The sequence below is a fragment of the Rhipicephalus microplus genome, chromosome X (assembly GCF_043290135.1).
Source record: "Rhipicephalus microplus isolate Deutch F79 chromosome X, USDA_Rmic, whole genome shotgun sequence".
Classification (NCBI taxonomy): Eukaryota; Metazoa; Arthropoda; class Arachnida; order Ixodida; family Ixodidae; genus Rhipicephalus; species Rhipicephalus microplus.
This window is the reverse complement of record NC_134710.1, coordinates 63,344,032-63,358,146: the sequence shown is the minus strand read 5'-3', so window position 1 is coordinate 63,358,146 and position 14,115 is coordinate 63,344,032.

Here is a 14,115-nt window from a genome sequence, read left to right as displayed (position 1 = left end):
GGTGGCTGCATTTCCGATGGAGGCGGAAATGCAGCCACCGCAGCGGGGCTATATATATATAGCGGAGGGAAACCACCGCGGCGGGGCTATAGCGAATTCTGCAAGGGTCCATTCTGGAAGGGCATGTGGACAGGACTATCGGCTGCAAGTCAGGCTTACGGGAGGCTGATGAGGAGGCGCAAATGTTAAAACAATACTTGCGCGAAAAAAAGAAACGGAAGCTCGAACCCCCGACAACCTGTCCTTTACGTGCCGCGCTAACCGACTACGCCACAGCTGCCGGATAATTCCGAGTGTTTAACAAGCCGCTTTTGTAGTGGTGTCAAGCTGGACGTAAACTTAACGTTTTTTGTTTTTTTTTTTTGCGTCGTAACTTTAACGGCCACTATTACGTCTAGACGTAACGTTCATGACGTCACTTCCATGCGGTGCAACAGCCGTTTCTGTGTGGAGATGGCTCGTGCGCCGCGCTGTGGAGCAGTCTCTGCCATCAGAGTAGGGCAATCATGCTGCTGATGTCAACAGATTTCTGTACCACCCTTTTATTGCGCACATTTTATGGAGACAGCATACCTCGTATTTTTAATAGGTGACCAGTAAAAAAAGTGAGAGATTGTGGGATGCACCGTCTGCTACCGGCTTCCGGTTCGAGAAGAGTAGAAGACGCCAAACCGCTTCGCCGCAAGCCTCAGATGTTCGTCCTGATAAACCATGGTCTGTTTTTCAGCCGTTGGCTGCTCCTACTCGAGTGTGAATGGCAAACTCAGGTATAATTCCCATGGAACGAAGAAAAAAAAAAAAATGAGGTGGGCTGCGACTGTGATGACAGCCACAGCGACAGGTATAGCCTTTGAGTACGGAACGTTGAAGCCAGAGTGTGCGAAAACCATTTTATCACAGGTACGTGTGTATTCCACGCTAAAAAAAAAAAAAGCTTACGCATGAATTTGCTACGTATATTATATTGAGAAATAAATTGTCGCTCAGGCACGCCTAGCAAAGATATTATGGGAATGCGCGGGCGAAATCTACCTGCCATACGAGATGAGCGCCAGCCATTGCACCCATATACATGACAAAAAACGCTAAAGCTTCACTCAAGAATAAGTTTACACGAAGCGCTGGACGAGTCCGTTTGCGTTTATCTTGGTCAAACTGCGCGCCAGGACGGCACCCAAAGGAGGAAGTGCGTTACAAAGCGCAGGGTTTCGATTATTCGGCGCCGTATATGTCTGACTGTATTGTTTATGTGCCACCGTGCCGTGCAGCTTGACCAAGATCAGCGTTCAAATAAGCATCTGCCTTCGACTAAAAAATGCATCTTATAACGCAGTGAAGGCTAGAAAAAAAATATCTCAACGCGATCAATAAATGTTGCGCTTCATGCCGATCGACTCACGAGTTCGGCCGTAGCAGTGATCCCGAAATGAACTCTTAACACACTGCTACAGTCCTCCCCATCCCCTGAGATCTTTAAATTGGTGACTTTTTACGTACAGTACCGTATGATACAAGGAAAACTGTTTTACGTATCGACTGATCTGCTAGGTTTGGCAGCACCCCCGAGCATCATTTTAGTGCGACAAAAAGTTTCCGGACCGTTCATGGCTTTCGTAGCTTGTCATCGTCATAGTCACGGTTGGCAAAAAAAAAAAAAAACCTTCTAAAGCACTGACATTGCACGGCGAGGTGCTTTTTTCAATGGAGCAGTACAAAAATGCGCGCGTGCCGCTGCCGACCCGTAAGGTGCGTCGAACCAGAAGCCGTAGTATCCCACAGTTCCCTGCGATTGCCCATTTTACCGCTCTTTGACGCCTGCTGAGGAGACTCCTTTAGGCCAACACGCACGTGACTTCATTTCCAGCTGGCAAAATAAGCAACCACCAAGGGCCTTCCTCCGTGGCAACCGCCGTGTTTGTCAACATTGAAATAGGATAGTCAGGGAGAGTCTATTTGCACCTAGAGGGGTGCGCCGAGACGTCGGCGCGCCGATTAAATTTTTCTTTTTTTTTTAGTAAACCTGGCTTTCTTCGGCAGTTTATTCTGTCACCAGTAAATTATCGCTCCTTTCTTAATTCTGCCCTCTAGTAAACGCATCGCAATCAATTTGCCAGCCGGTTACAGTTAAATAACTGAATCAGAAAAAACGCCAGGCCTGCGCGGAAGACGCAGCACAGTCACAGCGAAAGCTAGAAGAGCGGCCTTTCAGAGCCTTTTCTAAACGCGCATTGCGTAACTACTGCAAGCACACTAGCTTGATACCTACTACGGCATTAATAGTAAGAATTTGAGGGTAGTAGGCCTGCATTCGCTCCGCTATTTTTCATCATTTTTCTGATAAGCGTGGTATCTTAAGCACTTGCAAGGAATTTTGTACCAATTGTTCATGCAGTGGCTGACGACGATGAGGAATAATGCCTGAAGTGGGTATGCGCCACAGTTAATGGCTGAACAAGAACAATCTTTTGTAATGGGTTGGAGCATTGGACGACCCACACGCTACGCTACTCGCACTGTGCGACGACTGTTAAATTTTCCGCTGTTTTAAAACGCTTTATAAGTCGTATTAACGCGATTGCTTTCCCGACATCAACCCGGGTTCACGCCTCATTGTGGACCCGAGTTCAAGCCCCATTGCGCCATTAATGCTGTTTTTTTTTCTATTTTCATGCAGTTTGGTTTCGGACAGCAGTGGCGGCGGACAACTGAGCGTGACCCGAGTTGTGATCTAATAACAGCTTTCGCTATGAAACTTGTTCAGTACTCCTAATAACGTAGGAAGGTAGCGTTGGACTCAAAACAAACGTTAATTTTAAGCTACTTTCAAGCTCCCTTTTATTAAGCGAATACAGGTCGGTGACAGCGCCAACGGTGGTGTTTGGCGAGGCCTATATACCAACATATTGTGGCTGATGATCGAGTCTACATACTCCCTTTCACACAATATGTATGAATAAAAGGGTTGGAAAGTTGGTATTGGAATAACAATCAATTCGACTGTTAAAACGAGTGAAGGAACACTTACTGTTCAAAGGGGAAGATTGGCGCTAGTTAATGTAGAAACCCCCTTATGTAATGCCCTTACAAGAAAGAGGGACCATCAAGGTAATAAACTGAGCTGAATGCGTATGAAAGCAGTTGCTTATAGTTGCTTATAAACGAGCAGGAGCCAGCTGTTTGCGGCATGCGTATTTAAAAAAAGTTCATTAAGGAATTGGAACACAGCCTTTCATGAAGAGAGAAAGAGACGATCAACACAACAGATGATGTATGCTCTATCAAACCATCCGATCCAGTTGGCAGGTTCAGCAATGTCTACCATTGGGCAAGATTAGGATCACCATCAACTTCGTGTGAAGTACTGCACAGAACATGAATGCATGCGGATAAAACACTGAGTACGTGATGTCTTGTGTTTCCTCCACTTTGTCATGCAAATGTCAGACAATCAAACCGAGTAATCTGCGCCTTCCTTCACCCGTGTTCTATTTTCGACTGAATTCGACTAACTAAATCTAGATGCCAATTTTTCTCAACGGTGTTTGAAACAGTACATCACTAACGCAGCTTGCTGTGCTAGTTGCTTCATAATATTCGAAAGAGGAATCCAACGAAAGACACGAAAACAGCAAAGGAGAACAAGAGAACAACCACAGAGAGCAAGCATCGGACTTCAAACACAATGGTTATTGCAGAAAGCCCATTCACACACAACCCAGCAACGCGTGCATAAATTATGCTATCTGTGTCATTTCAAAGTTGAACACCTTACAGTGCACAGGTGTTAAGGTGTTACAAACAGCACATTTTCATGAAACACTACAGAGTAGACGCTACCGTGCACGCAATCGCTATGAAGCAACGCGAATTCTTTATCTGTAAGGAAAACTGATGGATGATTTACACATGATGGTTTGCCATGTTTTGTTTTATTCTGAAGGCTTTAAATACTTTACGTTCAAGTTTATTTTTTATTCCTTTGCCAATGACACTTACTGATTTGGAATCAGGGACGTAGAGTCCTTGCAGTGCAGAGGTGAGTTTCCACCAGTACCTGTGGGGAGTAAAATGGGGTGTTCACGCAGTCTGTCATTGAAGCTGATCGGTTCTTTTGACCTTTGTAGACACGGCCGCATGACAAAGAAATTTCGAAACTCACGTACGTCTGCGCTGCAAAGGCTGTAGCTGCGCGCCCCTGATTTCAAATTAGGGTACCATAAAAAAGGAACTGAGAAATAACATTTTAATATAAAAGTTTTCAGGCTTATCAGTATAATAAAAAAAGACAACGTGACATATGTGATGCGAGCCCTCAATTTTTAGTCAACGGGCGCACGTGACGTTGATATTTTGACTTTGTGGAAATGCGCTGTTTGCGACACCTTGCCATGCTTAATTCTTGGCTTTGCATTGTTATATGTGCAACATACTAGGATCAGATAGCCCACTTACGCATGTGCTGATGGCTCATGCGTGTGGAGGCTTTCTTTAATAAATATCTAGTTATTAGTCCAGCACTTGTACTGTCTGGTTCCTTCACTGTTTTCGTGCTTTTGGATGGTTTCTTATAAAGTATAGTTCGCTAAAGATCGTCACTTTTCCGCAGGCCGCGGGATCGAATCCCGTCTGCGGCGGCTGCATTTCCGATGGAGGTGGAAATGGTGTAGGCCCGTGTGCTCAGATTTGGGTGCACGTTAAAGAACCCCAGGGGGTCGAAATTTCCGGAGCCCTCCACTACGGCGTCTCTCATAATCATATCGTGGCTTTGGGATGTTAAACCCCACATATCAATAAAAGATAATCACATTTATCGTCATGCGAGTGGCGTAACAACTATACTCACACACTTCCTCTTCTCCTGATAACTTCCCATCATGCGCATATACGAATTAACTTCATCAACACACGGCGTGATCTGTTTCAGCATTCATCCACAAACTAAACAGACCGATCGACCTCCTTTCAGCATGTTGTACGAAATATTCAGAAATATAATCTGAATTGTGCCTAGTGTTTTACCGTAGACCATCGTTATGCGAGTAATCAAAGAATTGATAAAACTGCCAAGTAAAAAGAAGCCGCTATATAAGAGATTACAAAACGGCATTAAACTCTCAAGATATATATCAGCGGCTCAAGAGGTCCTTGAAGTGTTGTGACCGATCTTCTGGCACAGGAGATTCGCAAAGACGGTGTTGAAACGGCTTGACGATACTAAGTTTCCTTCAGCAGAAGGAAACTTGACGTTTATTCAGAATAATTACAGGACAAGCATACTGCTACGTGACGTGCATATCGTGAAACCAGACGAAGATGTCTCCACTGAGCCCACGCCCGGTGGGCAGGTCGTCGTTTTTGACTAGGCATCGCCACCATATTTTGCTTTCTTGTCCCTTTCTTGATGTGAGAAGGGCTGGGGCCTCACGCTAGTGCAATGGAGCAAAAAAAAAAAAAAAGGACCGCCGCTCGCCACGCTCAATTATCGAGGCTGGTTGCCATCCGCCATGACACCGCTCTCCTCAAGCAGGACGGTGAAGCCGGGAAGCCGGGAGAGTCGCTCGCTGGATTCCGTGCCGACCGGTTGTGCGCCCGCGCGCTTGCGACCTTCGGCGTCACCGTAGCTCTGGCCGACTGGGCTCGCCCTACGTCACCTCCTGTCGCCGACGACCTTCGATGACAGTGTAGCTCTGACTTACTGGACCTGCTCTACGCCATCTACAGACGCCGACAACATCTCTCGCAAGTGTACCCCGTTCTCGGACCCCAGTGACCGTGCTTCCATCTTTCCTGTCTCTCCTATCCCCTCAGTTTGTTGTTGCTTCTTCTTCCTCTTGTTTACACCTCTACTTCTACCCTTTTTATCCCTCCTCATTCCCATCCCTTGTGAGCTCTGTGGCGGTGTCGCTCACTGAAGCAGACAATAACGGGGCTCACTTTTCTCTTCCTTTTAGGGGCGAAGCTCCTTAGGGCGTGGGCTGTGCGTCCCCTGTAGCCTGTATGTAGCCACCTCTAGTTTAGTTCTTGCAGTGTTCACTAGATGGCGCTACCGTCCCCTGTATGTAGCCACCTCTAGTTTAGTTCTTGCAGTGTTCACTAGATGGCGCTACCGTCCCCTGTATGTAGCCACCTCTAGTTTAGTTCTTGCAGTGTTCACTAGATGGCGGGACCGTCTCCTGTATGTAGCCACCTCTCGTTTAGTTCTTGTAGCGTTTACTAGATGGTGGTACTTGTAGCTGATGATGAAAAGATGCAAGATGTTATAAACTAGAAAGCGGTACTTGTAGTTGATGAAAGACGCGAGATCTTATACAGGAACCGCTCTCCCTTCATTTCACAGACCATAAAGCCGTCATAATGAAGGGACATCGCAAGCCATCCATCGTCTAAGAACAAATAAAAGTTGATTTGTGTATATACACACACAGCGTTTCTCACGTCTTTACATGATGATCGACTGGGCGAATTACACGGAAGATTCACAGTTTACCGATGAATCCCTCCGGAGCTTCGCCCATTCATCATCATTCACCCCGTGAATATGCCGTAATTTTTTTTCTTTCTTAAGAACCACTCACGGGAAGCCGGGAACCGTCGCAGTAGTTTTCGTCGAACTCCTTGCCTCGTCGGACTGCACAGCGCCCCACTTCCCGTGTCGGGAGCACATAATTGGACGGCCATCAGCAGACCCACAGCCCTCCGGTGACCTGTTTCTTGTATTAGAAGGAAGAGGAGGAAGAGGAAAGGGGTCACCGCTTTCTCCGACACTCGGTGCCGGACCGACCCAACAACGTGTTCCGTGGAGAAGTACATGTGTGCGATTCCATAGCTACTCCACTTTAAGAAAGAAAAGAAAAAAAAGCTGGAAAATTCTTTCTGGCAATGACAATGTAAATTCCTGTTTTGTAACCCCTGCCCCCCCCCCTCCCGCAACCCCCACTTTTTTGTTTGTTTGGTAGTAGAAATAACGTGCATTTTAGGGGGTCACGCACGCATACCTACTATCGCGGAGGGAATTAGGCAGCACTTGGACAGCCTTCGTTGAAAAGCTGCATCGTTTGAGTCGCCCGTTGTAAAAGGCCGCAAGGTTGAGTAGAAACGAAAAGGAAGTTAAAAAAGAAACAGATGGAACCTTAGGTATGCGTGAAAGGGGGTACAGTAGGCGAGCGGTAGTACACGATTTCTATTAGCGTGAAAAAAAAAAAACGTTGCCGAATTCTCGGTGCCATGCAATACTTTCGCGATTTTGTGAGATCATCGAATCCGCTCATGTAATAGATTAACCGAATTACTCGCAAACGTGAGGAAAGACGTGTACATTTAACGGTTCATTATTTTGTTAGATGTCATACGTATCGTATACCGTTTCCTTGTTGTATGAGACATGTATTTTAGCCATTCCTTGTTTCGTGGTAGAGTTTTGCCAGGCGGGACGCTCAAAGAACCTGAAATCCGTCACATCATCGGGAGGATACTCCCCTGCTCGACTGCAGAGAGTGCAGTTGCCCGCCAGTTTTTAACGATACCTAGTAATGAAATAAATGCGAGAGGGAACTGATGAAAGCATATATCAAATGTCACGATATGCGATAGGAAACTGACTGAAGTATATAAAATTAAAAAAAAAACAGTCCTGATCGTGTACCTCCCATAGCGTTATCACGAAAACACACTGATCATCTTATTAGAGAAATGTAATTTAGAATCTATCGTGCCCTGGGTTAAATCTTTATGGTTTTTATGGCGCATGACCACGTGTTGGTTATGTATTATGTGATTGTCTCATGCGCAGTGTTTTCATTTGTACTAGCTACATCACGTGTAGCGCATGTGCGTCTTGGTTTTCCTTCCTAACCGTGTTGCTTCATTGAAAATACTGACGTCCAAGCTTGCGTGTTGAATCCTGCTGTGTGCGCACGTCTTCAAGGCTGGGTTCGTCGTTCTTTCCAATTATATGCCAGCAGGTTACCGCCATGAATCCTGTGAGACATATGCAAAGACAGTACTAAAAAACAACTATATCTACGGAGTGAATGATGATTGGTGGGCGAAGCGTCCGCCCATTCGTTCTTGCTTCCATCCGTCCATGCGTCCGTCCGTGTGTCCGCCCATTCTTCCATCTGTCCGTCCGTGCATCTGTTCATGCGGCCGTCCGTGATTCCGCCTCTTTGTCTGCCTGTGCGTCCATCGGTCCGTCCGTCTATCTAGTGAACACTCCAAGTACAGCCATCTCACATCTTTTCATCATATATTCACTATATAGAAGTGCCGCCATCCAGCGGACATGTTAAGGACCGCTCTTTCGGGTATGTGCCACCGGTGGCTCCATCATACAACATCAGAGGACTGGTCCCAGTGTTGCCAAATGTCGGCCAGCAAAAATAGCTAGATGGCAACGTGAAAGTAGCTAGAAGTAGCCAAAAAATCCAACAAGGAGCTAAAAGTAGCTAAATATTTTTTAAAGCGCTTTTTTAACACATTCTGAGTTACACACATTCTTTAGGGAGTCGCGGACACGCCTCCCTAAAGAGAAGGCGCGTGGACGGCAGACTAGCAAATATTTCTAGGGACCATAGGGCGACGCAAAGGGCAGCGGGGCCAGCAGCAGAGCGGCGGGAAGAAGCGAGAGGGGAAATTGACCATTTGGGGAAAAGTGAGCGCCCCCTGTCGTGCAAACAGGAAAGCTTTACTCGTGCTTTTGGTTGGAAAGCATCTTAGTCAACTGACATGCTCAATGCAGTGTTTAGCAGTTTAAATGTGCTTGTTTTGTTGCTTTAGGACCAAAAACGCAGGCATATTATTGAAACAAGATGGTAAAGGAGAAAAAACATTCTGTTGACGTTTGTATGCACGGTGTAAAACAAGAATTTGTCGCGTTTCAGCCTGAGCAATAACCAAGTGACGTGATACCTGCACTCCACTACCTCGACGGTTTGCCAGGCTCATCAAGCCTGCTCCTTCAAGAAGAACATTATGTTATACACTTGAAGTTGAACCTTGATTCATTATCGATATGTGGGGTTTAGCATCCCAAAACCACCATATGATTATGAGAGACGCCGTAGTGGAGGGCTCCGGAAATTTCAACCACCTGGGGTTCTTTAACGTGCACCCAAATCTGAGCACACGGGCCAACAACATTTCCGCCTCCATCGGAAATGCAGCCGCCGCAGCCGGGATTGAAGTTGAACCTTGAAATGTCTGTCGATTAACTATAGGTTCAGTGAGGACGGCTTGTGCACCGTCTGTGAGGTGTGGTGTTTGCGTAAAAACTGCAGTGTTTGCCGTTACTATACGGATCACATCGTTGGAACGCACTGTGATTGTGTTACTGGGAGAGATTTTTTTTTATATATATAGAAGTAGAGCATACCAAAGGCGTTTCTAGTACACTTTAATACAAGTGTCTCTAGTTAAAATCGCCGAAGTGTGAAACGACGATGTAATAATGTATATGAACTTTACTAATACGCTACATTCGATTTTATAACGTAACATGAATTTCTCCTACTGTGCATATAAGGGCTACAGATGCAGCTGCCACTATTGTGATTATTAAATTACCCGTGCTTCTATGAAAAATGGTTCGCGCAGATACGTGAGAGCGCATCTTCGCTTATTAAGAGAAGTATTGAGCGGTAACGCGGACATAAGCGCGACTCGTGTGCTGCCCTGGTACACTAAAGAAATCAAAGAGTGTTAGTTCGGCCAGAGGAGGCGCTGGTTCGGCGAGCGCTGGCATGGCCCACGGCGAGTCGCGTGCGCCACGCTCCTCTCTTTCAATAAATGCTCCTCCTCCGACAACATTTCACATGCCATTATCCATGCATCTCATTTCAGCACGTAGCCTCACGGAAGAGAACCTGTCAAAGTTAGCGCTAATTTCTCGGTTTTGCTTCGACAAAAACCAGCGAAAACTCAAAAGGAGGACGATCAAGGCACAACCGAATACACAGTCACCGGTAGTTTTCGTAGGTTTTTTTTTTCGCACCTTAACATGAACTAACAAGCCCAGCTCTTCACGCTTCTATCTCGGTAAAATAGTTTACTCAGTGTGTTGGCATATTTGCCCTAACTACGAAAGCAAGGCCGCTCAACCACGGTTAACGAATGTATGACTGGCGGCTGGCCAGGCTGATGTTTTCCAACCAAAACCAAAATGCCTGTAGAGGGCGCTGTCTGTGCCGTTACTGCTCATGCGCAGTAGTTTTCCCGCAAATGGTCAATTATAAGCCCCCTCCCCCATTTTGCACCTTCTCCGGATGTTACCATGACAATTAGTATGCCTTCAAGCTGAAGATGGCGGCGACGTTGCTTTAGCTGAAGCCAAAATAGCTATAGATTAAGAGCTAAATTTTGAAGGGAGTAGCTAAAACAGCTAGTCGTAGCTAGATTACATTTTCGGTAGCTAGATGAGCCCTAAAGTAGCTTGATCTAGCTACAAAATAGCTAAATTGGCAACACTGACTGGTCCACACCCTAAGGAGTTTCACCCCAAATTTGTGGAAGCAATACACATACATTCAACATACGTACCACGCTGAAACGGTGTTCTGATGCGTGTTCGATCCCAGCCACGATAATCGCTATTTAAAGAACGCCAACAGGGTGGTCAAAACGTCCCCGAAAATTAATAATGTACTGTACACCACTTGAGATAAGTACCCCCTCCCTCGCCCCATTTCCCCCCCATTTTCAGTATTCATTCTCAAAAACAAAGCATTTATGAAACGTTTGCCAATTCTCTTCAAGTAATTTCATTTGTCGTATTTTGCAGTTACTGCTCAAAGCTCTGAATTTCAGCCAATTAATAAAAAAGACGCAAATAAAGAGCTTTTTCAACTTGTGGTACCGATTTCCACGCTGCCAGCGCCGCCACCAATGATTTTACCTGGCGTGCGCCGACGACGCCACCGCCGCCGACTCTAAACGAGCCCCACGCCGCCAGCGGTCGAAACCGCCTTGGCGCACACCTTTATTTGCACCTCAACAGCTCGGGGTCACGTGAACCAAGGTAAATGTCAAATGTGACGACATTGGTAAAGCGATCGGCTTCAAGTGGCGCCTCAACTGGCTACGCCTTGTCAAACGAGTTTGAGGTCACGTGACAAAAAAAAAAAAAAAAAGACGCGTTTAGAGTGCTGCGGTAGGGTGGCTAGCCACCCTAGCTGCGGCACTCACCCTACGATTCCGCACATGCTGTGGGAGTGCCCGGCACAGCACAGACACGCTGACGCCACGACCCTTTCGTGGGAGCTCCATGAGGCTCTGCGGAGCCCCGCTCTTGAGGACCAAGCCTGGGCGACCCAGCACGCCCGTGAGGCGGCGTCGAGGCAAGCCCTTGACATCCCCTCATGGGAGGCCTAGGCCCGCCCACCCAAACCTGCTGGTTTCTTATAATAAAGTTTATTCCTCCTCCTAGTTTATATTCTGGTTCGCTAGCACTATTTCGAGTTATCTTACATTCTCGTGGTCGTCATGCCCGCTGCGTGGTTCGTTAACTTGGCAGCTCCATTGCACCGCGGTACCCCGTTTTCTTCTGCATTGCACCAATTCACACCGCGTCGCAACTCGGCCGGACAGTAATAATATTTTGTCAGATTTTAAAATCCCAAAAGCAGATCTGATTATTAGGGATGCCGTAGTGGCGGGCTGCGGTGATTTCGACCACCTCGGGTTATTTACTGTGCCTGAATCTCAGCACATGGATCTCAAACATATTTGCCTCTATCGAAAATGCTACCGCCATGGATTCTGTCGCTCGACCTTCGGATCACCCAGGCAAGGGACCAGAGCGAGTGCTCGTCTCACTTGCGAGCCGTGTACCGTGCGTAACGTAGTACAGTACATGTCACTGGTCACTGAAAAGGCGCGCTCCAAAGTGCACTAACGACGGGTGTTTCAATACGTACATGGCTGTTACTGTACACATATCGAACGCAAAACTACGTATCTGCACATGACGTTCTCATGTCACGGTCTTGCGGGGCACAAATGTTTAGTCCGTCTTCACAAGCAAGAACACTGCACAACCGTCACTGACCTGCAAGGCGTTTGTTCCGTTTTGTCAAGGTACCCAAACGCAATTTAGCTCAACGTGCTTCAAATGCACCAGCCGCGTCATCCACCGCACGACATATGAATATGCGCTCGTTCTACGCACTGTTGGGACCTCGTAGCAAACAAAAGGCTTCGTAAACATTGCTAGGAGTACAATAACTGCCGGGAGAACACCGGGGCACAGAGCGTGAATATTTAAAGTTACTGTATATGCTACCTTTAGGTAGCATATACCTAAAGGTAGCATATACAGTAACTCTACGAATATTGTTTACACCCGCGATTGGGTCCAGGTAATATGGCTGCCATTACGTCCTTTCCTCCACAATGTTCACGTGCGCATAGCGTGCTGGCTGGGCATGTCTTCTCATTTCTTCCTCTGTGTGGGGCTTACTTTTCTATTCATTTCTACTACTCCCCACCTCCCTGAGCACAGCGGCTTTTGATTTCGAGAAGCGGCTGTGCTCAGGGAGGTGATGAAGCGGCCGTGGCTGACAGCCGCTCATCAAGGCTAAGAAAAATATGGTCTTTACAGGCAACTACGCAAAATGGCAATTGTCCCGATAAAAGATTGGGTTAACATATCAAAACCGGCTGATAGTTAACAAATTTTTAATCGATTGATTGATTGATATGTGGGGTTTAACGTCCCAAAACCACTATATGATTATGAGAGACGCCGTAGTGGAGGGCTCCAGAAATTTAGACCACCTGGGGTTCTTTAACGTGCACCCAAATCTGAGCACACGGGCCTACAACATTTCCGCCTCCATCGGAAATGCAGCCGCCGCAGCCGGGATTCGAACCCGCGCCCTGCGGGTCAGTAGCCGAGTACCTTAGCCACTAGACCACCGCGGCGGGGCCAAATTTTTAATCGAGAAACGTTACTTTTTATAGAAAATTGCGTACAAATTACGCAGGGCACACGTTTGATGGCCGCATTTTTCTACACATTTGCAGGCGCCGGGTGCTTTCGTAACACGCTAACCGTGCGATTGCTCTTGGAGCTGGCCCACAGGACTGCTTTAAGCTCTCCCATAGTTGAGTACAAAGTACTCAGAATCGTTAAACAGTTTCTCTAAACACTTCATGAAACTCGGGCATTGCTGAAGTTTGAGGCCGGCATCCGGCTCTCCCATAGTAGAGCACCTAGTACTCTAAATCGTTCCCTACTTTTTGAAAACACAATCTTGAAGCTTTCGTTGTTAAATGTTTGGACCCTCTCGGGACGGCTTTCTGCTCTCCCATCGTAGTGTACTCTAAATTGTTAAGCATTTTTACTTTGCAGTGAAATCTGTTATGAGATCAGAACACGGATGACGTGCGGCACCATAGTGGTCCACCGCCGGTGTCCGTAACCAGTATCGCAAGAATTAAGAAAAAAAAAAGCTAAATGAAAGAAAACACCCAGGACAATCAAATGAGCCCAATATTCTACCAGTGAGCAACGCCAGTCTTTCGTTTGTTCTTTCCAATAATGATTACTTTTGTATGACTTGAGTGGAACTCCGAGATAATTAACTGACGTTTTTGTCCCTTTTATTGGCTGTGAAAAATTCTGGGATTCAAGGCCAAGATCCATGCCAAAAGCCAAGGCGTTTATCGCAGTTTTTGTGGCTTCCTGTAACTTCGGCGAAAGATAGAAACTATCTGTGATTCTTCAATACCACCATAAGGTATATACTACATATCGCCACATCATCAGTGTGTGCGAGTAGTTAGACCTCTGAGGATTGCAATCCAAGGGAGGGGGGTGGGCATATGTCTTGTTCATTATTAGTCTCGTATACTACCATTTCAATATACCATGGCAACACCGTCCAGAATTATCTTACCAACTATAATGTGCTCCAATACTGCAAACAAAAAAACGTAAGCTACGCAATGAAACTCTTTCTCTAGATCCAGCTGGAGTATGGCCACACGAGCTTGATTGCTGTCAACACATACTAGAACAGCCCGCATTTTATGAACATTCGTTACTATGGAACAACCTTTGATTCCACACGTTTGGTGTGGACCGACAATATCTTTTATTGTTGGCTGAAGTCTACCAGT